The sequence below is a fragment of the Tachypleus tridentatus genome, unplaced genomic scaffold (assembly GCF_004210375.1).
Source record: "Tachypleus tridentatus isolate NWPU-2018 unplaced genomic scaffold, ASM421037v1 Hic_cluster_2, whole genome shotgun sequence".
Lineage (NCBI taxonomy): Eukaryota > Metazoa > Arthropoda > Merostomata > Xiphosura > Limulidae > Tachypleus > Tachypleus tridentatus.
The window spans coordinates 19,840,226-19,866,206 of NW_027467782.1; the positions used below are offsets into that span (position 1 = coordinate 19,840,226).

Consider the following 25,981-nt stretch of genomic DNA (forward strand, 5'->3'; position numbering starts at 1 on the left):
TCATTCATCTTTCATTTTGTTGTTTTGGAATGATTTATAGCTTTTAGCTCTCTCTTTATGGTCTGTCTTTACCTCTCTGTCTTCACACACACAAACTGTTAACTAATCTTCCACATAGCATTGATTGCCTTAATTATGTGGTTGATTAGCAGGTTTTTGCTCAGTACGTGGTTTACACTGAATTTCACTAACACTTAGCTGGAAGAGTTTGTTTATGATTCTAAGTTTCATCTTTTATGTTTTCAGTCTTTTGTTAATCTGTGTCTTTTGTATAGACATTCTATCATGTATAGACATTCTATAACTTTGTAGATAACCTCTTTTCCTCTATCTCCTTTGGGTTCTGAATCTTTTCAACAATACCAGTGTCCAGAAAAGTGTTTATATACTTATGGAGTTGGCGTTATCTTCATAAATTTGTCTTTCTGCATAACAAAGAACTCTTACCCTTTTTTCACACTGTTGTGTAAATTCCTACACATGCTATAAGTCTAGAATAAAGCTCTCACTTCACTGTGTGTCAGTGAGTAGTATGCTGGTATGTGATTTAATTACCATTAGACTATAGCCGTCCACTAATAGGAAGGCAAGATGCACAGTAATCCTCATGAGCTCTGACTCTTGAACACTAACTCGTTTTTTATGATTCGTGTTTTACATGATATTTTTTGATTTTCAGAAACAACAAAAATGTTTAATTGATCGGTTAGAACTTTTATTTAAATTATCTTAAATTTTTCTTTTAACCCTCTTCCTTCAGGTAGGTAAAAGTACACGACCTTTTAGACTTACATTCACAATTTAATTAAACTACTTTATTAACATTATATACAAATAATCTTGGCATGAAAACATAGTCAGTGAATCAAATTTTAATATCTTGTAAATATTAAGTTCTTGTTTATATAACAAAATATTTACAAAAGCCTTAATTTTCCCTGGTATGAAAATTGTGACATTATTCTCCAAGTATTCCCTCTTTTTTAATTATTTGCTACAACTCTTGAGAAGTACAAAGTTGCACATATATTTCTCATTATAATCGAGATATTACTAAGGTAAAGTCTATTTTTTATAGCCTTTAATCTTATTTGCATATGGAGCCACAAGATACAAAACCAGACATAGTTCCCATGCACACCTACTGCATTCTCTCTTTTACAAATTTCCAGTAACTCTCTCCTGCTGATATTTTATACCCAATTATTATAATCAATGGAAAGCCAAAAAAGTGATGTATTATATTGTTTACTGTACAGAGCATTGTGTGCTTCAAGCTCTTTTCCATCAAGATAGTTCTGCAAACTTTGGAATACATGATAATCGGATGGGACAAGGTCTGGAGAATAAGTAGGATGTGGAAGTTTTTTTTCAGTCTAGCTCTTCAATCTTTGCAGATGTGATCCTTGTTGTATGGGGCCATGTATTATCCTGGTATAACACAACACCTTTACGACTGATTACAGCAATATTCAGTGTAACATTCAAGTGCTCTAACTGTTGACAACAGAAGTCTGATGTAATCATTACATTGAGTGGCAGCAACTCAAAGTGGATGGATCCCACCAACAATATCCCACCAAATGCTTAACAAGACTTTCCTATGGTGTAGGCCCATTTTGGGCTGCACTTTAACCAATTACCTGTACTGAGCCATTTTCTGCAGTGCTTAACATTCTTATAAAATAATCATTTTTCATCTCCAGGCACTAACCTTTCCAAAAAGGTGAGTTACATTCATGAGATTGCAGATAAGTGCAAATGTCCACTCTTGTTCTAAGGTTGGCTTTTGTCAAATCATGGGGGACCCATTTTTTAAGCTTTGACATCTTTCCAAGCTGTTGCAGATGATAGTAAACTGTTGAATGGGTTGAATTAAACTTCCGTGCTAGTTCTTCAACTGTTACAGCACAGTCTTTATCAAGTGCAGCCTGCAGTGAGTTATCATTAAACTCAACAGGACAAACTGAACTTTTGAAACCATCTTCAACATTTTATTTCATTGAGAGACTCCACCATAAGCATCTTGCATGTTTCATGTAGTTTCTGCTGTACTATTGCCTTTTTTACACTTGTAAAGCATTATATTACTTTTCTTTCCTTTTAGTGCTTTTTTTTGGGTATTTTTAAATGTCTCAGTTTGTATTGATGCTGCTCTTCATCTGTTCTACCTTTAGTAAATTACCTTGTGGACCAGAGGACCACAACAGGTTTTTTCATTACATATGGCCTTGTTGGTCCCTTCATCTACTTTTCTTTGTTCTTTTGTTACTGTATGGTTTGTCTTCTTTGAGGGTTAGCCATTTCAGGTCCTTGAGATGAGTTGTTTCTGAAGCAACCCCTTGGCTCCAGTTTTGTAGGAGCTTTGTTCTCCAACTCTTTTTTCTGATGAATCGCCTTTTCTATGCCTGTTCAGTTCCTCAGGACTTTCTCAGAGGTTTTGCTAAACTTTTACTCTCCCTCTCACCTGTGTAAAAATCCTTGAGACAATTCCTCATCCCCACCATGAGGTTGTACTTTCATCCTTTTATTATTCCCACAAAGTTGGAAAATTGTTGGCCAAACATCATCCTATCTTATTTGATTCAGCTTTGGTTTTCCTGTTTCTGATGGGCAGTTTCTCACTCTACAGATACTCTTCCTTGTGATGGATGACCAGTCCCGGTTTTCAGACATTTCCTCCACATCATGATTTTGCTTCATTTGGTTTATCTTCTGTGGGTGAAATATTTAGTTTTCAGTTCCTCCCTTCTGTGTTGGTTCCATCCTCTCCTTTATTCATTGTCTCATTCCAATTGCCTATATTCACTCATCATCGTGGCTCTAATTTGATTTGTTTACGTTTCTGCATTGTTTTTTTTCATAATGACCTCATTCAAACATTATGTATTATTAAGATCATAGAACACACTAAGTGTCCAGTGTTTGCTCAAAAGAAATATTTGCTAAAATTCACAGAAAGTGGAGAGAAGTACTAAAAGTATTAAGCTCTTCTGTTGAGGCTTTGTGCATAATTATTCATTGATTTCTATGGGTGCACACACACACATATTATAAATATATATTCCAGGCTATTCAACATTTGACAAAAATATGAAGGACAGCACTAGGTGTGTGTCTGCTGTCTTTAGTCATGGTAATCCGTGGTGCTGTCTCTCAGTGTGACATCTAATTGCAGATGTATGTGCCTGTTAACAATGATTCATGTATCCCTCCTGTGTTTTCCCCCATGCAAGTTCCATTTCCCTCAAATTCTTCTAGTGGAGTTGGGGAACTTGACATAGAGTTCCTCATTAAATGGAATACCAATATTCCAATACTAAGTGGACACATCCTTTGCTTGGAAAGTAGGATTGGGGTGTTACCTGATATTGTACTTCAGGTATCTGCTGTTTTATGAAGTAAGTTGATTATAACAAGATGGATGAGTCATGGGTTTACTTTAGAACGTGGGTCTGTATGCTTTTTCTGTTTAATTTTTTGTAATATCTCATGTAGGTATTCCTCCAATATGGAATGACCTGACATATAGGTCTAGCAACTCTAAACTAAACACTTATGTCCAGCTATCTTCCTGTGAGATTATACATGCTTGAATAATCTGCCATCTCATCAGCTTGTGACATATTAGCACTCACCAAAAGATTCTTATTCACAATCTTTTCCCCTATAACTTCAGCTGCACAAAGAACATTCTCTGCTTGAAATGGATGTGGTTTCTCACTGAGTGCTGCCTCCCATGATTACTTGCATGGAGAGCTATGGTCTAATGATGATTACATTAAAGACTGGTGCAGTATATGTTGATGCACGTAAGGGGATGGGAACTTTGTTCAAGGGTACTGGCATTTGCAGGAACATGCATGATAGTACACATGAGGTAATAGCTCTTTGTAGAAAAAAAAACTGTTAGCTTTAGGATCAGCAACCTTTTTTGATATCTCATTTTAAAATCACTCTTCCAAAGATTTATTCTGTTTCAATTGAATATCAGGATTTCATGTTTTTTCTTAATTGAACTGAGTGAGATGTTATAGTATTCACAAAAACTTTGTTGTGATATATTTCAAAAAGTATAGTTGAACTTGATCTCATTGCCTTTGTTTGCTACAGTTTTTCTATTGTTTTGGCTGTTATCACATCATGCTAGTCTAAACAGGTATTTAGGTCATCCCATGTTCCGTGCCTTAGGGGCAACATTGCACATTTTTGATACTTTACTGGTTTAAAGTTCTAAGTCCATCTTCTGTAGCAGTGGGTACTATGAGTCTTTCTTGGGAAAAACTTGTTTCTCTGAACCTGCCTATTTTATCTTCATTCTCAAGTAATGGGTAAGATAAGATCAGTTAATTCCACTGTCCAAATCTTATTGCCTCATACTGACTTGCTCCTTAATGATTTTCATTCTTCTTGCCTGTCCCAAAGAAATCCTGTTCCATTACTTTTGATAAATCTTCTGTAATGGCTAGCTGTCATATACAGAATTTGAAGTCTTATTTTTTTCAAACTTGTCTGCATCTTTATTTTTTTCATGTTTCATATACCATTTTCATGATTATGGTTTGTTTTGTTTCAGTTGCAGTCTTCATGTCTTTGTATTCACTGTTTTTTCTTGCTGTTTTATGTGTTTTTCATACATCTTTCTTTGGTACCAAGATGTCATCATCGGATGTAAGCCTGGTATTAATTTGCCTGTCTTTGTTTGAACCTTGTGCATCTTGTTTCCATTCTTCCTCTGAAGATATGTTGTATTTTGTTACTAACTTCAAGATTAAGATGATTTGACATTTTTCAAATTTTTTTCATACTCTTATTTTTTCTTTTAGAAAGGTTCTGTACTGACACCTTAATACCAGAGATTTGGGCTGAGATAGTCACAGCTGTTTTTCTTATATTATGTTACCTAGCTTGACTGACCTCAATTCTTCTTTTTTTGTTTTATGCCTTTTTTCTTTTGTTGTATTTTTAACTCACCAATAAGGCTGTCTGTTTCTGGTGTGAAAAATGTAATATTTCCAAGGAGATCAACATTAGTTTTATATTTTGCAATGGCTCATGTTCCACAGGTCTTGCTTTATTCATTCCATTGAATTTGTTTGTGCACCTCATATGTCTTGTTTATCAAGGTGTTTCTGACCACCTTAATTGGATTTCAGGTTATATAACATATTTAACATTTGGCTATCTGTGTAAGGTCTCATGGACTCTGCATCTTGTTCTTTACATCATTTAGTATTTTTATTGTTCTTCAGATGGAATCTCTCTTGGGAGTTTTGTATTTCCTACCTAGTATCCTTTATTAACTTTTACAGGGTTTCTGAAATTCTGAATAATTTTGACTACATATACAGCACAGAACAAGAAAGGTAGAATAATTAAGTACAGTCTCTTTTATCCATTGAGAACCTTTATTTATATTCATTCATCCAGTCGAAAGTCTCTTATTTTCTCTAGTGTATGTTTTTTTCAGACGCATAACCCCAGTTATTTCTGTAGCACTTTAAAATCACCCAGTTTACAAATCAAGAGGTGTGTACAGTTTTGAAATTATTTAATTATATATATAATGAGATAACAAGATTGAAGTATGTCCTTTTATAACATATGTCTGAGTTGTTCCCCCAAGAATATACAACTGCATTATTGATATATCTTCCTCTAACCTATTTTATGTCACTACCATTGTTGGCTTCACAGGTTTAACATAACATTACTCCTAACAAAATCACTCCTTTGATTAAATTAAATGATTTCATGAATGTGTGTTCTTTAGAGCCTGTCTTTTATTTGCACTAATTTTTGTTCCTCAAATCTGCAAATTTTCTTGTTCTGAATTGTACTTCAGCTTCATTTGGTGATATATTTCTTGTAGTCTAATTTATTATGTTCCTGTGTTGTAGCTTTTGGTTTTATACTTTTCAGTTTCTTTTTTATGTTTATTTGTTCCCATCTACTTTAACATTGTGAGTATTCTAAATCTAAAAACTTCAAATTTGGGTCTATTTAATTCAAATTTTACATCTTTATAATTCAAACAACTTTCAAGTAGATACTACTCTCAAAACCCTTCTGTTGAACATCCCCACAAATGAATTGTCATCATAACTACAAGCTTAAGTAAATATTCTGTTTATGTGTGTGTGTGTGTGTACTAAGCATGCAGTGCTTTCTAAAAGCTTGCCAAATTTCATAAAGATACACATATCACATTAAAAGTTAGAGTATGGATACTTTCATATTGGTTATATGGTTAGTCAGAATTACCAAACCTATATCAAGAGAGTTAGTTAAATTGTAATGTCCCACCACAAGTATTTATGTATTATGAATCAGTTTTCATAAAGAAAATCCTTACTCATCTTTAGTTAAGTTACAGCAACAAATATTGCATTGTAATAACTTGAGTTTTGCGAAAATTAATTTTTTCCACAGTTACATTAAAATGAATATCTTTAAATGATTTTTATAACTAATGTGTAATTCAAATATATTCATCTTTCATAGTTTTGATATAACTTTTTCCCACCAGCCATAATGCAAAATGGCTGGTGCTTTGATCTTATTATCATTACATTTCTCTTTCAATTTATCAAAACTTTTACAACAGTTTCAGTTAAAAGTTCATGTTATCCATGTGTGTTTTAAAGATAAACAGCTTACGATTATATTGTGTATTTCTTTTATATTCTGTAGGTGCTTAAAGCTGCAAAACTGAGGAACATCATGAAACACCAAAAAAAGACAGTGAACCAGACTGTACAGTTACTTAGTGAATCTGTTGGAGAGTAATATCCCTCCTGACTTACCACCTGCAGAGAGTGAAGTTATAATTATACTTCTTAAAGATCTTGCTCAAGTGGTAAAATATCCTCTTTTACAGGAAGAAAAAGAATTCCTGAGAAGTAAGTTATGTAGTAAATTAGAAAATATAAATGTTGTATAACGAGTTAATGATTTTGTTTTTTCAAATCCTGATTTCCAAAAAATGAAAATGCCTTGTTAAAAGAAATTCTTTTAATCTTGTGCTTGTGGAGTTGGGCAGTTAGATTGAACTGTTAATGTGTAATTTTATGCATGTAATAATTGCAAATATACTTTGGGCATCTTCATAAAATTATGTAAGTTATTAGTAAACATTACAAATATGGTGTACACAGAAAATCCAAACTTAGTTATAGAATATTTTTCTAAAATTTGTCTGTAATGCTACCAATTCAGAGTGATTCAGGCATTAACTAGTCTTGTGTGCAAACTGAATTTCATGTTAACTGTTTTGAAATGGGTCATGGGTCAAAGGCCATGTCATTGTTTTTGTTGACCAACATTCAAAATTTTATTGAACTACTATTTTATGAATTTATCTCCTTAAGTTTAGTATCAAACTGTACATTATAATTCAGATTTTCATATTAAATATTATTTAATTTCTTAATTAAAATTAAACATTAAAGTTCAATTTTTGTGTTTTATGTGGTATGTTGAAAACAGCACTGGTTCAAGTTAGATGTTTGTGATATCAAAATACAAAGTCTGTAGTCTTGTATGAATTAGGAATTCAAATTACCAATATTAAAAAGCTAGAATATAAAATAAAGACCTTTTATCTTTTCTCTTTGCTGAGAAAACTCAAAATCTAGTGAATCAAACACGGTGGCCCCCACTCACCTCTTTCCATATTTTGAAATAGTCCCTAAAATACACTTACTTCTATATGTGAATTGAATAATCAATTAAACACTAAAAATATTTTAGTGATTTTCTCAACAATTTTCAAATGTAATGGCGTCCTCTCTTTTTCTCTAAATGTAATGTGACTATTTTACCAAATACTAATCTACTAAAATGCAGCCAATGTTACTCTGGCCACCAAATGTCGACTTTAAACTACTTTTCCCATGTTATTTCCAAACAATGTATTCATATACATACATAAATATTACATATAAGGCGATGGACAGAAAAAGTGACTCCCTTTGAAAATGTTAATTTGTTGTATTTTTTTAGATAACCATTGGACATTTCCCCCACTGCTTACCCCATTTGCTAGGGACATTTCAGGCACTGCTTACCCCATTTGCTAGGGACATTTCGGACACTGCTTACCCCATTTGCTAGGGACATATCTGACACTGCTTACCCGGTTGCTAGGGACATTTCCCTAGTGCTAACCACATTGCTAGGGACATTTTCTCCAGTACTTACCACCGTAGCTAGGGACATTTACTACACTTCTTACCACCAATTGCAAGGGACATTTCCCCTGTGTTTATTCCCTGTTCCTAGGGACATTTCCTCCACTGTTTACCACAGTTGCGATGGAAAGTTACCCCAATGCTTACCCCGTTGCTAAGGACATTCTTCCCACTGCTTCAATCCCATTGCTCGGGACATTTCCCCAGTGATTACCCGTTACTATGGACTTTTCCCCACTGCTTACCACCCGTTGCTAGGGACATTTCCCCACTATTTACCCCAGTTCCTGAGGACATTTCCCTAAGAGCTTACCCCATTGCTAGGGACCTTTACCCCACTTCTTTCCCCGTTTCTAGGTACATTTCCCCAGTTCTTACCACCGTTGCTAGGGACATTTCCCTCACTTCTTACCACCCGATGCAGGGACAATTCCTACACTGTTTACCACCATTGCTAGGGACATTTCTCCCACTGCTTACCCCCCGTTGCTAGGGACATTTTGGACACTGCTTACACCAGTTCATAGGGATTTTTCCCCCACTACTTACCCCATTGATACGGACATTTACCATACTAATTTCCCCGTTGCTAGGGTCACTTCCTTCACTGTTTACCCCATTGAAAGGCACATTCCCCGACTCAATACACCCGGTTACTAGGGACATTTTCCCCACTGCTTACCCCGTTGCTAAGGACATTTCCCAAGTGCTTACCCCCGTTGCTGGCGGCATTTCTTGCACTGCTTACTCCGGTTACTAGAGACATTGCCTTCACTCATTACCCCCCTGCTAGGGACATTTCCGATTATGCTTAACCACATTACTAGGAACATTTCCCACACTTCTTATCCCATTGCTACGGACATTTCCCTTACTGTTTACTCTTGTTGCTAGGGACATTTCGGACACTGTTTACCCCATTTGCAAGGGACATATCCGACACTGCTTACCTTGGTTGCTAGGGACATTTCCCCCACTGCTTACCGAAGTTCCTAAGGACATTTCCCCAAGACCTTACCCCCCGTTGCTAGGGAACTTTACCCCACTTCTTTCCCCCGTTACTAGGTACATTTCCCCCAGTTCTTACCACCGTTGCTAGGGACATTTCCGCCACTTCTTACCACCCATTGCTAGGGACTTTTCCCCCAGTGGTTACCCCCATTGCTAGGGACATTTCCCGCACTGCTTAACATCCGTTGCTAGAAACATTTCCCCCACTGTTTACCCCAGTTGCAAAGAACATTTCCCTAAGAGCTTACCCCTGTTGCTTGGGACCTTTACCCCACTTCTTTCCCCCGTTACTAGGTACATTTCCCTCAGTTCTTACCACCGTTGCTAGAAATATTTCCCTCACTTCTTACCACCCGTTGCTAGGGACATTTCATCCACTGCTTACCCTTGTTGCAAAGGACATTTCCCCTACTGCTTACCCCCGTTGCTAGGGATATTTTCCACACTGCTTACCCCCGTTGCTGGGGACATTTTCCACACTGCTTACCCCGATTACTAGAGACATTTCCTACACTCCTTACCCCCTGCTAGGGACATTTCCGATTCTGCTTACCCCCATTACTAGGAACATTTCCCCCACTTCTTACCACCCGTTGCTAGGGACATTTCCGCCACTTCTTACCACCCATTGCTAGGGACTTTTCCCCCAGTGGTTACCCCCATTGCTAGGGACATTTCCCGCACTGCTTAACATCCGTTGCTAGAAACATTTCCCCCACTGTTTACCCCAGTTGCAAAGAACATTTCCCAAGTGCTTACCCCCGTTGCTGGGGACATTTCCCAACCTGTTTTCCCCGTTGCTAGAAAATTAACCTCACTGCTTATCACCGTTTCTAGGGACATTTCGGACACTGCTTACCCCATTTGCTAGAGACATATCACACACTGCTTACCCTTGTTGCTAGGGACATTTCCCCCAGTTCTTACCCCATTGCTAGGGTCCTTTACCCCACTTCTTTCCCCCGTTACTATGTGCATTTCCTCCAATTCTTACCACCGTTGCTAGGGACATTTCACTCACTGCTTACCCTTGTTGCAAAGGACATTTCCCCTACTGCTTACCCCCGTTGCTAGGGATATTTTCCACACTGCTTACCCCCGTTGCTGGGGACATTTTCCACACTGCTTACCCCCGTTGCTGGGGACATTTTCCACACTGCTTACCCCCGTTGCTGGGGACATTTCTGGCACTGCTTACCCCGATTACTAGAGACATTTCCTACACTCCTTACCCCCTGATAGAGACATTTCCGATTCTGCTTACCCCCATTATTAGGAACATTTCCCACACTTCTTACCCCATTGCTTATGACCTTTCCCCCTGCTTACACCCCGGTTCTAGAGACATTTCCCAACCTGTTTACCCCGTTGCTAGGGACATTTCGGACACTGCTTACCCCGGTTGCTAGAAACATTACAGACACTGCTTATCCCGGTTGCTAGGGACATTTCCCCCAGTGCTTACCACCGTGGCTAGGGACATTTCCTCCACTTCTTACCACCAGTTGCGAGGGACATTTCCCTGTGTTTATTCCCCATTGCTAGGAACATTTCCCCCACTGTTTACCACCATTGCTAGGGACATTCTTCCCACTGCTTCCCTCCCATTGCTAGGGACATTTCCCCCAGTGATTACCCCCGTTACTAGGGACTTTTCCCCCACTGCTTAGCAATCATTGCTAAGAAAATTTCCCCCACTGTTTACCCCAGTTGCTAAGGGCATTTCCCTAAGAGCTTACCCCCGTTGCTATGGACCTTTACCCCACTTTCCCCCGTTACTAGGTAAATTTCCCCCAGTTCTTACCACCGTTGCTAAGAACATTTTCATCACTTCTCACCACACGTTGCTAGGGACATTTCCTACACTGTTTACCACCATTGCTAGGGACATTTCCCCCACAGCTTACCCTTTTTGCTAAGGACATTTCCCCTAATGTTTACCCCAGTTGCTAGGGACATTTTGGACAGTGCTTACACCAGTTCTTAGGGATTTCTCCCCTCTGCTTACCACATTGCTTGGGACATTTTCCATACTACTTTCACCCCGTTGTTAGGGACATTTCCTTCACTGTTTCCCCCGCTGAGAGGCACATTCCCCGACTCAATACACCCGGTTGCTAGGGACATTTCCAAATAGCTTACTCCCGTTGCTAAGGACATTTCCCAAGTGCTTACTCCTATTACTGGGGGCATTTCTTGCACTGCTTACCACTGTTACTAGAGACATTTCCTACACTCCTTACCCCCTGCTAGGGACATTTCCGATTCTGCTTACCCCCATTACTAGGAACATTTCCCCCACTTCTTACCACCCGTTGCTAGGGACATTTCCGCCACTTCTTACCACCCATTGCTAGGGACTTTTCCCCCAGTGGTTACCCCCATTGCTAGGAACATTTCCCGCACTGCTTAACATCCGTTGCTAGAAACATTTCCCCCACTGTTTACCCCAGTTGCAAAGAACATTTCCCAAGTGCTTACCCCCGTTGCTGGGGACATTTCCCAACCTGTTCTCCCCGTTGCTAGAAAATTAACCCCACTGCTTATCACCGTTTCTAGGGACATTTCGGACACTGCTTACCCCATTTGCTAGAGACATATCACACACTGCTTACCCTTGTTGCTAGAGACATTTCCCCCAGTGCTTACCCCATTGCTAGGGTCCTTTACCCCACTTCTTTCCCCAGTTACTATGTGCATTTCCTCCAATTCTTACCACCGTTGCTAGGGACATTTCCCCCAGTTCTTACCACTCATTGCTAGGGACATTTCTTACACTCTTTACCCCTGTTGCTAAGGACATTTCCTCCACTGTTTACCACTATTGCTCGGGAAAGTTCCCCCACTGCTTACCCCAGTTGCAAAGGATATTTCCCCAAGAGCTTACCCCCGTTGCTAGGGACATTTCCTACACTGTTTACCACTATTGCTAGGGACATTTCCCCACTGCTTACCCCCGTTGCTAGGGACATTTCCCCAAGAGCTTACCCCCGTTGCTAGGGACATTTCCTACACTGTTTACCACTATTGCTCGGGAAAGTTCCCCCACTGCTTACCCCCGTTACTAGGGACATTTCTCCAAGAGCTTACCCCCGTTGCTAGGGACATTTCCTACACTGTTTACCACTATTGCTCGGGAAAGTTCCCCCACTGCTTACCCCCGTTGCTGGGGACATTTCCCAACCTGTTCTCCCCGTTGCTAGAAAATTAACCCCACTGCTTATCACCGTTTCTAGGGACATTTCGGACACTGCTTACCCCATTTGCTAGAGACATATCACACACTGCTTACCCTTGTTGCTAGGGACATTTCCCCCAGTTCTTACCACTCATTGCTAGGGACATTTCTTACACTCTTTAACCCTGTTGCTAAGGACATTTCCTCCACTGTTTACCACTATTGCTCGGGAAAGTTCCCCCACTGCTTACCCCCGTTACTAGGGACATTTCCGACACTCCATATCCCCGTAACTTGGGACATATCCCCTATTGCTTCCCTCCCATTGCTAGGGCCATTTCCCCCACTGTTTACCCCAGTTGCAAAGGATATTTCCCCAAGAGCTTACCCCCGTTGCTAGGGACATTTCCTACACTGTTTACCACTATTGCTCGGGAAAGTTCCCCCACTGCTTACCCCCGTTACTAGGGACATTTCCGACACTCCATACCCCCGTAACTTGGGACATATCCCCTATTGCTTCCCTCCCATTGCTAGGGCCATTTCCCCCACTGTTTACCCCAGTTGGAAAGGATATTTCTCCAAGAGCTTACCCCCGTTGCTAGGGACATTTCCTACACTGTTTACCACTATTGCTCGGGAAAGATCCCCCACTGCTTACCCCCGTTACTAGGGACATTTCCGACACTCCATACCCCCGTAACTTGGGACATATCCCCTATTGCTTCCCTCCCATTGCTAGAGCCATTTCCCCCACTGTTTACCCCAGTTGCAAAGGACATTTCCCCAAGAGCTTACCCCCGTTGCTAGGGACATTCACCCACTGCTTACCACCCATTGCTAGGGACATTTCCCCCACTTCTTACCCAGTTGCTAGGGACATTTCCCCCACTTCTTTCCCCCGTTACTAGGGACATTTCCTCCAATTCTTACCACCATTGCTAGGGACATTTCCTCCACTTCTTACCACTCATTGCTAGGGACATTTCCTCCACTTCTTACCACTCATTGCTAGGGACATTTCCTACACTCTTTACCCCAGCTGCTAAGGACATTTCCCCAAGGCTTACCCCCGAGCTAGGGACATTTCGGACACTGCTTACCCCATTTGCTAGGGACATATCCGACATTGCTTACCCCGGTTGCTAGGGACATTTCCCCCAGTGCTTACCACCGTAGCTAGGGACTACTTTCCCCCCATTGTTAGGGACATTTCCTTCACTGTTTACCCTTGTTGAGAGGCACATTCCCCGACTGAATACACCGGGTTGCTAGGGACATTTTCCCCACTGGTAACCCGTTGCTAAAACATTTCCCAAGTGCTTACCCCCGTTGCTGGGGACATTTCTGGCACTGCTTACCCAAGTTACTAGAGACATTGCCTTCACTCATTACCCCCTGCTAGGGACATTTCCGATTATGCTTAACCACATTACTAGGAACATTTCCCACACTTCTTACCCAGTTGCTAGGCACATTTACCCCACTGCTTACCACCCGTTGCTAAGGACCTTTCCCCCTGCTTATCCACCGTTTCTAGAGACATTTCCCAACCTGTTTTCCCTGTTGCTAGAAAATTAACCCCACTGCTTACCCCCGTTTCTAGGGACATTTCAGACACTGCTTACCCCATTTGCTAGGGACATATCCGACACTGCTTACCCTGATTGCTAGGGACATTTCCCCCAGTGCTTACTACCCATTGCTAGGGATATTTCCCCCACTGTTTACCCCAGTTCCTAAGGACATTTCCCTAAGAGCTTACCCCTGTTGCTAGGGACCTTTACCCCACTTGTTTCCCCTGTTACTAGGTACATTTCGTCCAATTCTTACCACTCATTGCTAGGGACATTTCCTACACTCTTTACCCCCTTGCTAGGGACCTTTACCCCGTTTCTTTCCCCTGTTACTAGGTACATTTCCTCCAGTTCTTACCACCCGTTGCTAGGGTCATTTCCCCTGTGTTTATTCCTTGTTGCTAAGGACATGTCCCTAAGAGCTTACCCCCATTGCTAGGGACCTTTACCCCACTTCTTTACCCCGTTATTAGGTACATTTTCCCCAGTTCTTACCACTGTTGCTAGGGACATTTCCTACACTGTTTACCACCATTGCTAGGGACTTTTCCTCCACTGTTTACCCCAGTTGCCAAGGACATTTCCCCAAAAGCTTACCCGCATTGCTAGGTACATTTCCTCCAGTTCTTACCACCATTGCTAGGGACAATTTCCCCACTGCTTACTCTTGTTGCTAAGGGCATTTCCCCTACTGCTTACCCCCGTTACTAGGGACATTTTGGACACTGCTTACACCAGTTCTTAGGGATTTTTCCCCCACTGCTTACCCCATTGCTAGGGACATTTTCCTTACTACTTTCCTCCCGTTGCTAGGAAAATTTCCTTCACTATTTACCCCGTTGAAAGACACATTCCTCGACTGATTACACCCGGTTGCTAGGGACATTTTCCCCACTGGTAACCCCGTTGCTAAAAACATTTCCCAAGTGCTTACCCCCGTTGCTGGGGACATTTCTGGCACTGCTTACCCAAGTTACTAGAGACATTGCCTTCACTCATTACCCCCCTGCTAGGGACATTTCCGATTATGCTTAACCACATTACTAGGAACATTTCCCACACTTCTTACCCAGTTGCTAGGCACATTTACCCCACTGCTTACCACCCGTTGCTAAGGACCTTTCCCCCTGCTTATCCACCGTTTCTAGAGACATTTCCCAACCTGTTTTCCCTGTTGCTAGAAAATTAACCCCACTGCTTACCCCCGTTTCTAGGGACATTTCAGACACTGCTTACCCCATTTGCTAGGGACATATCCGACACTGCTTACCCTGATTGCTAGGGACATTTCCCCCAGTGCTTACTACCCATTGCTAGGGATATTTCCCCCACTGTTTACCCCAGTTCCTAAGGACATTTCCCTAAGAGCTTACCCCTGTTGCTAGGGACCTTTACCCCACTTGTTTCCCCTGTTACTAGGTACATTTCGTCCAATTCTTACCACTCATTGCTAGGGACATTTCCTACACTCTTTACCCCCTTGCTAGGGACCTTTACCCCGTTTCTTTCCCCTGTTACTAGGTACATTTCCTCCAGTTCTTACCCCGTTGCTAGGGAAATTAACCCCACTGCTTACCCCCGTTGCTAAGGACATTTTCCCCACTGCTTACCGCCGTTGCTAGGGACATTTCGAACACTGCTTACCCCCGTTGAGAGGCACATTGCCTGACTGAATACACCCAGTTGCTAGACATTTTCCCCACTGATAACCCCTGTTGCTAAGGATATTTCCGAAGTGCTTACCCCCGTTGCTAAGGACATTTCCCAAGTTCTTACCAACGTTTCTGGGGAAATTGGTTGCACTTGTTACCCCGGTTACTAGAGGCATTTCCTACACTCATTACCCCCCTGCTAGGAACATTTCCCACACTCATTACCCCCCTGCTAGGAACATTTCCCACACTTCTTATCCCGTTGTTAGGGACATTTCCCCCACTGTTTACCCCGTTAAAGTGACCTTTCTCCCACTGAATATACCACGTTACTAGGGAAATATCCCCCACTGCTTACCTCAAGTTGCTGGGGACATTTACCCCAATGCTTAACCCTGATTTTAGGGAGATTTCCCACACTGCTTACCTCTGTTGCCAGGAAGATTTACCCTACTGCTTACCTCCGTTTCTAGGGTCATTTCGGTAACTGCTTACCCCGATAATAGAAACATTTCCGACACTGCTTACACCGCGTTGCTGAGGACATTTCTGCCACTGCTTGCCCTCGTTGCTCGAGACATTTCCCCCCTCTACCCTCACCCGTTGCTAGGGGCATACCCCCCTCTACCCTCACCAGTTGCTAGGGACATTTCCTCCACTTCTTACCACCCGTTGCTAGGGTCATTTCCCCTGTGTTTATTCCTTGTTGCTAAGGACATGTCCCTAAGAGCTTACCCCCATTGCTAGGGACCTTTACCTCACTTCTTTACCCCGTTATTAGGTACATTTTCCCCAGTTCTTACCACTGTTGCTAGGGACATTTCCTACACTGTTTACCACCATTGCTAGGGACTTTTCCTCCACTGTTTACCCCAGTTGCCAAGGACATTTCCCCAAAAGCTTACCCGCATTGCTAGGTACATTTCCTCCAGTTCTTACCACCATTGCTAGGGACAATTTCCCCACTGCTTACTCTTGTTGCTAAGGGCATTTCCCCTACTGCTTACCCCCGTTACTAGGGACATTTTGGACACTGCTTACACCAGTTCTTAGGGATTTTTCCCCCACTGCTTACCCCATTGCTAGGGACATTTTCCTTACTACTTTCCTCCCGTTGCTAGGAAAATTTCCTTCACTATTTACCCCGTTGAAAGACACATTCCTCGACTGATTACACCCGGTTGCTAGGGACATTTTCCCCACTGCTTACCCCCATTGCTAAGGATATTTCCCAAGTGCTACCCCCGTTGCTGGGGATATTTCTTGCACTGCTTACCCCGGTTAGTAGAGACATTTCTTACACTCCTTTCCCCCTTGCTAGGGACATTTCCGATTCTGCTTATCCCCATTACTAGGAACATTTCCCACACTTCTTACCCTGTTGCTAGGGACAATTCACTTACTGTTTACCCTTGTTGCTAGGGACTTTTCCAACACTTCTTACACCCGTTCTTAGGGACGTTTCCCCACTGTTTATCCCCGTTAAAGGGACATTTTCCCTCCTGAATATACCACGTTACTAGGAAAATATCCCCCACTGCTTACCTCACGTTGCTAGGGACATTTACCCCAAAGCTTACCCCTGATTTTAGGGAGATTTCCCACACTGCTTACATCCGTTGCCAGGAAGATTTCCCCTACTGATTACCTCCGTTGCTAGGGACATTTCGGACACTGCTTACCCCGTTAATAGAAACATTTCCGACACTGCTTACACCGCGTTGCTGGGGACATTTCGGCCAATCCTTGCCCCCGTTGTTCGAGACATTTCCCCACTTCTTACCACCATTGCTAAAGAAATTTCCCCCTCTACCCTCACCCGTTGCTTGGGATATTTCTCCCACTACTAACCACCCGTTGTTAAGGACACTTCCACCATTGCTCACCCACGTTCCAAGATACATTTTTCCCACTGCTTACTCCTGTTGCTAGGAACATTTCCTTTACTGCTTACCCCTGTTACTCGGGTCATTTCACACATTGTTTACCCCGTTGCTAGGGACATTTCGGACACTGCTTACACCTGTTGCTAGGGACATTTCTCCCACTGCTTACCCCTGCCTTGGGACATTTACCTTACTGTTACTTCTATTGCTAGGGAAATTTCTTCCTCAACTTGCACCCGTTAATAGGGACATTTCCCCCACTGCTTACCCCACGTTGCTAGGACATTTTTCCCATTGATTACTTCCATTGCTAGGGACATTTCCCCACTGAATACACCCCGCTAAAGGGGAAATTTCTCCACTGCTTATACCCGATGCTAAGGACATTTCCACCACTGGTTACCACCATTGCTAGGGACATTTCGGACACTGCTTACCCTCGTTTTTAGGGAAATTTCCCCCACTCGTGTTAATATAACACTTTTTACAAAAAGCAAGAGACACTCATGTTAATATAACAATTGTTACAAAGAACAAGAGAGAAAAATGTTAATATGACACTTGTAAAAAGAACAATGATCACTCATGGTAAAATAACACTTCTTGCAAAGAACAAAAGACACTCGTGTTAATGTAACACTTGTTAAAAAGAACAACTCGTATATCTAAAACTTGTTACAAAGAACGAGACACACATGTTAATGTAACACTCGTTACAAAGAATACGACACTCATGTTAATGTAACACTTGTTACAAAGAACAAGAAACACTAATATTAATGTAACACTTGTTACAAAGAACAGGAAACAATCATATTAATATAACACTTGTTTCAAAGAACAAGAGACACTCATGTTAATATAACAATTGTTACAAACAACAAGAGGACAGGAATTTATATAACACTTGTTAGAAAGAAAAAGAGAAACTTGTTAATGCAACACTTGTTACAAAGAACAAGAGAACTTGTGTTAATGCAACACTTGTTACAAAGAACAAGAGAACTTGTGTTAATGCAACACTTGTTACAAAGAACAAGAGAACTTGTGTTAATGTAACACTTATTACAAAGAACAAGAGATCTCGTGTTAATATAACACTTGTCACAAAGAACAAGAAACAATCACGTTATTATAACACTTCATACAAAAAACAAGACACACTCGTCTTAATGTAACACTTATTACAAATAACATGAGAATTCGTGTTAATATAACACTTGTTACAAAGAACAACACTCATGTTAATAAAACACTTGTTATAAAGAACAATAAAACTCGTGTTAATATAACACTTGTTTCAATAAACAATAGACACTCATGTTAATATAACACTTATTACAAAGAAAAAGAGACACTTATGTTAATATAACACTTGTTACACAGTACAAGAGACACTCGTGTTAATGTAACACTTATTACAAAGAACAAGAAAACTCGTGATAATATAACAGTTGTTACAAAGAACAACAGACACTCATGTTAATGTAACACTTGTTAAAAAGAACAAGAAACACGCACGTTTTTATAACACTTGTTACAAAGAACAAGAGACCCTGTTTATGTAACACTTGTTACAAAGAACAAGAGACACTCGTGTTATTGTAACAGTTGTTAAAAAGAACAAGAGACACTCGTATTATTGTAACAGTTGTTAAAAAGAACAAGAGAACTCGTGTCAATATAACATTTGTTACAAAGAACAAGTGACACTCATGTTAATATAACACGTTACCAAGAACATGAGACACTCATGTTAAAGTAACACTTATTACAAAGAAGAGAACTCGTGTTAATATAACACTTTTTACAAAGAGCAAGAGACACTCATTTTAATGTAACACTTATTACAAAGAACAAAAGAAATCGTATTTATATTACACTTGCTAGAAAGAACAAGATACAATGACGTTAATATAACACTTGTTAAAAAGAACAAGATAACTCGTGTTAATATAACACTTTTTACAAAGAGCAAGAAACACTCATGTGAATGTAACACTTGTTAAAAAGAACAATAGAACTCATGTCAATATAACACTTGTTAAAAAGAACAAGATAACTGATGTCAATATAACACTGGTTAACAAGAACAAGAAACACTCTAGTTAATGTGACACTTCATATCAACAACAAAAGACACTAATGTTAAAGTAACACTTATTACAAAGAAGAGAACTCGTGTTAATGTAAAACATGTTACAAAGAACAAGATACACTCATATAAATATAACACTTGTTTCAAAGAACAAGAGACATACATGTTTACGTAAAACTTACTACAAAGAACAAGAGATCTCGGGTTAACATAACACTTGCCTCAAAGAACAACAGACAATAATGTTAATATAACACTTTTACAAATAACAAGAAAACTCGTGTTAATGTAACACTTGTTAAAAAGAACGAGAAACACTCCTGTTAATGTAATACTTGTTACAAAGAACAATAGACACTCACGTTAATATAACACTTGCTACAAAGAACAGGAGAATTCGTGTTAATGTAACATTTCTTACAAAGAACAAGAAACACTCATGTTAATATAACACTTATTGAAAGAACAAGAGAACTGCAGTTAATATCACACATGCTACAAAGAACAAGAGAACTTGTGTTAATATAGGACTTGTAATAAAGAACAAGACACTCATGTTGATGTAACACTTGTTGCAAAAAACAAGAGACACTCGTGTTAATATAACACTTTTTACAAAGAGCAAGACACACTCATGTTAATGTAATACTTCTTACAAAGAATAAGAGAACTCGTGTTAGTATAACACTTGTTAGAAAGAACTAGAAACAATGATGTTAATGTAACAGCTGTTAAAAAGAACAAAAGAACTCGTGTTAATATAACACTTGTTACAAAGAATAAGAGAACTCCTATTGATATAACACCTATCAAAAAGAACAAGACACTCATGTTAGTCTAACACTTGTTACAAAGAATAAGAAACAATCATGTTAATATAACACTTCTTTGAAAAAACAAGAAACACTCACGTTATTATAATACTTGTTAGAAAGAACAAGAGACACTCACGTTAATGTAACACTTGTTACAAAGAACAAGAGAACACGTGTTTATCTAACACTTGTTACAAAAAACAAGAAACAATCATATTATTCTAACACGTTTCAAAGAACAAGACACTGATGTCAATATAACACTTGTTACGAAGAACAAAAGACACTCATGTTTATGTAACACATGTTAAAAAGAACAAGAGAAACTCATGGTAATTTTACACTTATTGCAAAGAACAAGAGAACTCCAGTTAATATAACACTTGCTACAAAGAACAAGAGAACTCGTATTAATAGAGCATAAGTAAAAAAGAACAAGACATTCGTGTTAATCTAACACTTGTTACAAAGAACAAGAGACACTCGAGTTAATGTAACACTTATTATAAAGAACAAGATACTCGTGTTATTGTAACAGTTGTTAAAAAGAACAAGAGAACTCTTGTCTTTTTAACATTTGTTACCAAGAACAAGATACACTCATGTTAATGTAACACTTCTTATCAAGTACAAAAGACACTCATGTTAATGTAACACTTATTACAAAGAAGAGAACTCGTGTTAATATAACACTTGTTACAAAGAGCAAGAGACACTCATGTTAATGTAATACTTGTTACAAAGAACAAGAGAACTCGTGTTTATATTACACTTGATACAAAGAACAAGAAACAATCATGTTAATATAACAGTTGTTTCAAAGAATGAGAGAACTCGTGTTAATATAAACATGTTACGAAGAACAAGAGACACTCATGTTAATGTAAGACTTGTTTCAAAAAACAACACTCACGTTATTATAACATTTGTTACAAAGAACAAGAAACAGTCACGTTATTATAACACTTGTTACAAAGTACAAGAGACACTCATGTTAGTGTAACACTTATTAAAAGAACAAGAAAACTCTTGTTAATATAACACTTGTTACAAAAAACGAAAAACATTGATGTTAATATAACACTTCTTCCAAAGAACAAAAGACACTCATGTTAACTTAACACTTGTTAAAAAAGAACAAGAGAACTCGTGTTTGTGTAACACTTATTACAAAGAAAAAGAGACACTCATGTTAATGTAAAACGTTTACAAAGAACAAAAGAACTCGTGTTAATGAAACACTTGTTACAAAGTACATGACACTGATGTCAATATAACATTTGTTACAAAGAACAAGAGACTCATGTTAATATGACTTATTGTGAAGAACATGAGAACTCGTGTTAATATAACTCTTGTTACAAAGACTAAGAAACCATCATATTAATATAACTCTTGTTACAAACAACATGAGACACTCATGTAAATGTAACACTTGTTACAAAGTACAAGACACTGATGTCAATATAACATTTGTTACAAAGAACAAGATTCCTCATGTCAATATAACACTTGTTACAAAGAACAAAAGAGACGTTTATGTAACACTTCTTACAAAGAACAAGAGACACTCATGTTAATTTTATACTTATGGCAAAGAACGAGAGAACTCCAGTTAATATAACACTTCCTACAAAGAACAAGAGAACTCGTGTTAATAGAGCACTTGTAATAAAGAACAAGACATTCATGTTAATGTAACACTTGTTACAAAAAACAAAGACACTCGTGTTAATGTAACACTTGTTACAAAGAACAAGAGACACTCTTATTATTATAACATTTGTTACAAAGAACAAGAGATATGTTAATATAACACTTGTTACGAAGGACAAGAGACACTCGTGTTAATGTAACACTTGTTAAAAAGAGCAAGAAACAATCATATTAATATAACACTTATTACAAAGAACAAAAGACACTCATGTTAATGTAACACTTTTACAAAGAACAAGAGACACTCGTGTTATTGAAACATTTGTTAAAAAAAACAATAGACACTCACGTTAATGTAACAGTTGTTACAAAGAATAGGAAACACTTACGTTAATAAAGGCACTTGTTATATCAACATGAGTGTCTCTTGTTCTTTGTAACAAGTGTTACATTAACATGAGTGTCTCTAGTTCTTTGTAACAAGTGTTACATAAACATGAATGTCTTGTTCTTTATTACAAATGCTCTATTAAGACGAGTGTCTTTGTTTTTTGTAACAAGTGTTACATTAACATGAATGTCTTGTTCTTTATTACAAATGCTCTATTAACACGAGTTCTCTTGTTCTTTGTAGCAAGTGGTATATTAACTGGAGTTCTCTTGTTCTTTGCAATAAGAGTAAAATTACAATGAGGGTCTCTTGTTCTTTGTAACAAGTGTTACATTAACGTGAGTGTCTTTTGTTCTTTGTAACGAATGTTATATACACGTGAGTGTCTTTTGTTCTTTGTAAGAAGTGTTACATTAACATGAGTGTCTTTTGTTCTTTGTAACAAGTGTTCCATTAACATGAGTGTTGTGTTCTTTGTAACAAGTGTTGTATTAATATATTACTTGTTACAAAGAACAAGAGAACTCGTGTTTATCTAACATTTGTTACAATGTACAAGAGACTCATGTTAATGTAACACTTGTTACAAAGAACTACAGACACTCATGTTAATGTAACACTTGTTACAAAGAACAAGAGAACTCGTATTAATATAACACTTGTTACAAAGAACAAGAGTCACTCATGTTGATATAACACTTGTTACAAAGAACAAGAACATTCGTGTTAATATAACAGTTGCTACAAAAACAAGAGTCATTCATGATAATGTAACACATGTTTCAAAGAACAAGAGACACTGATGTCAATATAACAAGTGTTACATTAATATGAGTGTCTCATGTTCTTTGTAACAAGTCTTACATTAACATGAGTGTCTCTAGTTCTTTGTATCAAGTGTTATATTAATACGAGTTCTTTTATATTTTGTAAGAAGTGTTAGATAAACACGAATTCTCATGTTCTTTGCAACAAGTGTTACATAAACACGGGTTCTCTTGTTCTTTGTAAAAAGTAACATGTTAATATAACACTTGTTACAAAGAACAAGTCATTCATGTTAATTTTACACTTATTACAAAGAAAAAGAGAACTCATGTCAATATAATACTTGTTACCAAGAACAAGAGACGCTCATGTTAATGTAACACTTCTTATCAAGAACAAAAGACACTTATGTTAATGTAACACTTATTACAAAGAAGAGAACTCGTGTTAATATAACACTTGTTACAAAGAGCAAGAGACACTCATGTTAATGTAACACTTGTTACAAAGAACATGAGACACTCATATTAATGTAACACTTGTTATATTGACATCAGTGTCTCATGTTCTTTGAAACATGTGTTACATTATCATGAATGACTTTGTTTTTGTAGCAACTGTTATATTAACACTTCTTGTTCTTTGTAACAAGTGTTATATCAACATGAGTGTTTCTTGTTCTTTGTAACAAGTGTTATATTAATTCGAGTTCTCTTGTTCTTTGTAACAAATGTTAGATTAACACGTGTCTTTATTTTTTATAACAAGTGTTACATTAACATGAATGTCTTGTTCTTTATTACAAATGCTCTATTAACACGAGTTCTCTTGTTGTTTGTAGCAAGTGGTATATTAACTGGAGTTCTCTTGTTCTTTGCAATAAGAGTAAAATTACCATGAGTGTCTCTTGTTCTTTGTAACAAGTGTTACATTAACGTGAGTGTCTTTTGTTCTTTGTAACAAGTGTTACATTAACATGAGTGTCTTTTGTTCTTTGTAACAAGTGTTACATTACAAAGAACATGTTAAGTAACACTTGTTACAAAGAACAAGAGACACTCGTGTTAATGTAACACTTGTTACAAAGAACAAGAGACACTCATGTAATGTAACACTTGTAACACTTGTCGTGTTAATATAACACTTGTTACAAAGAACACTCATGTTAATTAACACTTGTTACAAAGAACAAGAGACACTCATGTTAATGTAACAAAGTTACAAGAACAAGAGAACTCGTGTTAATGTAACACTTGTTACAAAGAACAAGAGAACTCATGTTAATGTAACACTTGTTACAAAGAACAAGAGAACTCGTGTTAATATAACACTTGTTACAAAGAACAAGAGACACTCATGTTAATGTAACACTTGTTACAAAAAACAAAGACACTCATGTTAAGTAACACTTGTTCTCATGTTAATATAACACTTGTTACAAAGAACAAGAGACACTCATGTTAATGTAACACTTGTTACAAAGAACAAGAGACACTCATGTTAATATAACACTTGTTACAAAGAACAAGAGACACTCATGTTAATGTAACACTTGTTACAAAGAACAAGAGACACTCATGTTAATATAACACTTGTTACAAAGAACAAGAGAACTCGTGTTAATATAACACTTGTTACAAAGAACTCATGTTAAAGAGACACTCATGTTAATGTAACACTTGTTACATTAAGAACAAGAGTCTTTTGTTCTTGATAACACTTGTTACATTAACATGAGCGTCTCTTGTTAATGGTAACACTTATTATAAAGAACAGAGAGTCTCTGTGTTAATGTAACACTTGTTACAAAGAACAAGAGACATCTCTGTTTCTTGTAACACTTGTTACAAAAAAGAGGTTCTCTTGACACATGTTAATTGTTAACACTTTTGTTCTTTTTGTAACAAGTGTTATATTAACATGTTACTTTTTACAAAGAACAAGAGAATCCGTGTTTATGTAACACTTGTTACAAAGAACAAGAGACTCTCATGTTAATGTAATACTTGTTACAAAGAACAAGAGAACTCGTGTTAATATAACACTTGTTACAAAGAACAAGAGACACTCATATCAATGTAACACTTGTTACAAAGAACAAGAAGTCGTGTTAATATAACAGTTGCTACAAAAAAGAGACAATCATGTTAATATAACATTTGTTACAAAGAACAAGAGAACTCGTGTTAATGTAAAACTTGTTACAAAGAACAAGAGACACTCGTGTTAATGTAACACTTGTTACAAAGAACAAGAGACACTCATGTTAATGTAACACTTGTTACAAAGAACAAGAGACACTCATGTTAATGTAACACTTATTACAAAGAAGAGAACTAGTGTTAATATAACACTTGTTACAAAGAGCAAGAGACACTCATGTTAATGTAATACTTGTTACAAAGAACATGAGACACTGATATTAATGTAACACTTGTTATATTGACATGAGTGTCTCTTGTTCTTTGAAACATGTGTTACATTATCATGAATGACTCTTGTTTTTGTAGCAACTGTTATATTAACACGAATTCTAGTTCTTTCTAACAAGTGTTACATTAACAAGATTTCTCTTGTTCTTTGAAACAAGTGTTAGATTAACATGACTGTTTTTTATTCTTTGCAACACGTGTTACATTAAGATGAGTGTCTCTTGTTCTTTGTAACAAGTGTTATATTAAAACGATTTCTCTTGTTCTTTGCAATAAGTGTTAAACTAAGATGAGTGTCTCTTGTTCTTTGTAATAAGTGTTATAT

The 25,981-nt window shown here is 38.0% G+C and overlaps 1 long non-coding RNA gene across 1 annotated transcript in view; it reads left to right on the forward strand.

Annotated features, from left to right (window-relative positions):
* Positions 1–6,713: 6,713 nt before the first annotated feature.
* The window catches only part of LOC143243141 (uncharacterized), a 62,684-nt gene continuing 43,416 nt past the window's right edge, over positions 6,714–25,981 (forward strand). Inside the window, exon 1 of the long non-coding RNA XR_013024016.1 lies at positions 6,714–6,902. This is a non-coding gene — a long non-coding RNA (uncharacterized LOC143243141). The remainder of the gene's footprint in view (positions 6,903–25,981) is intronic.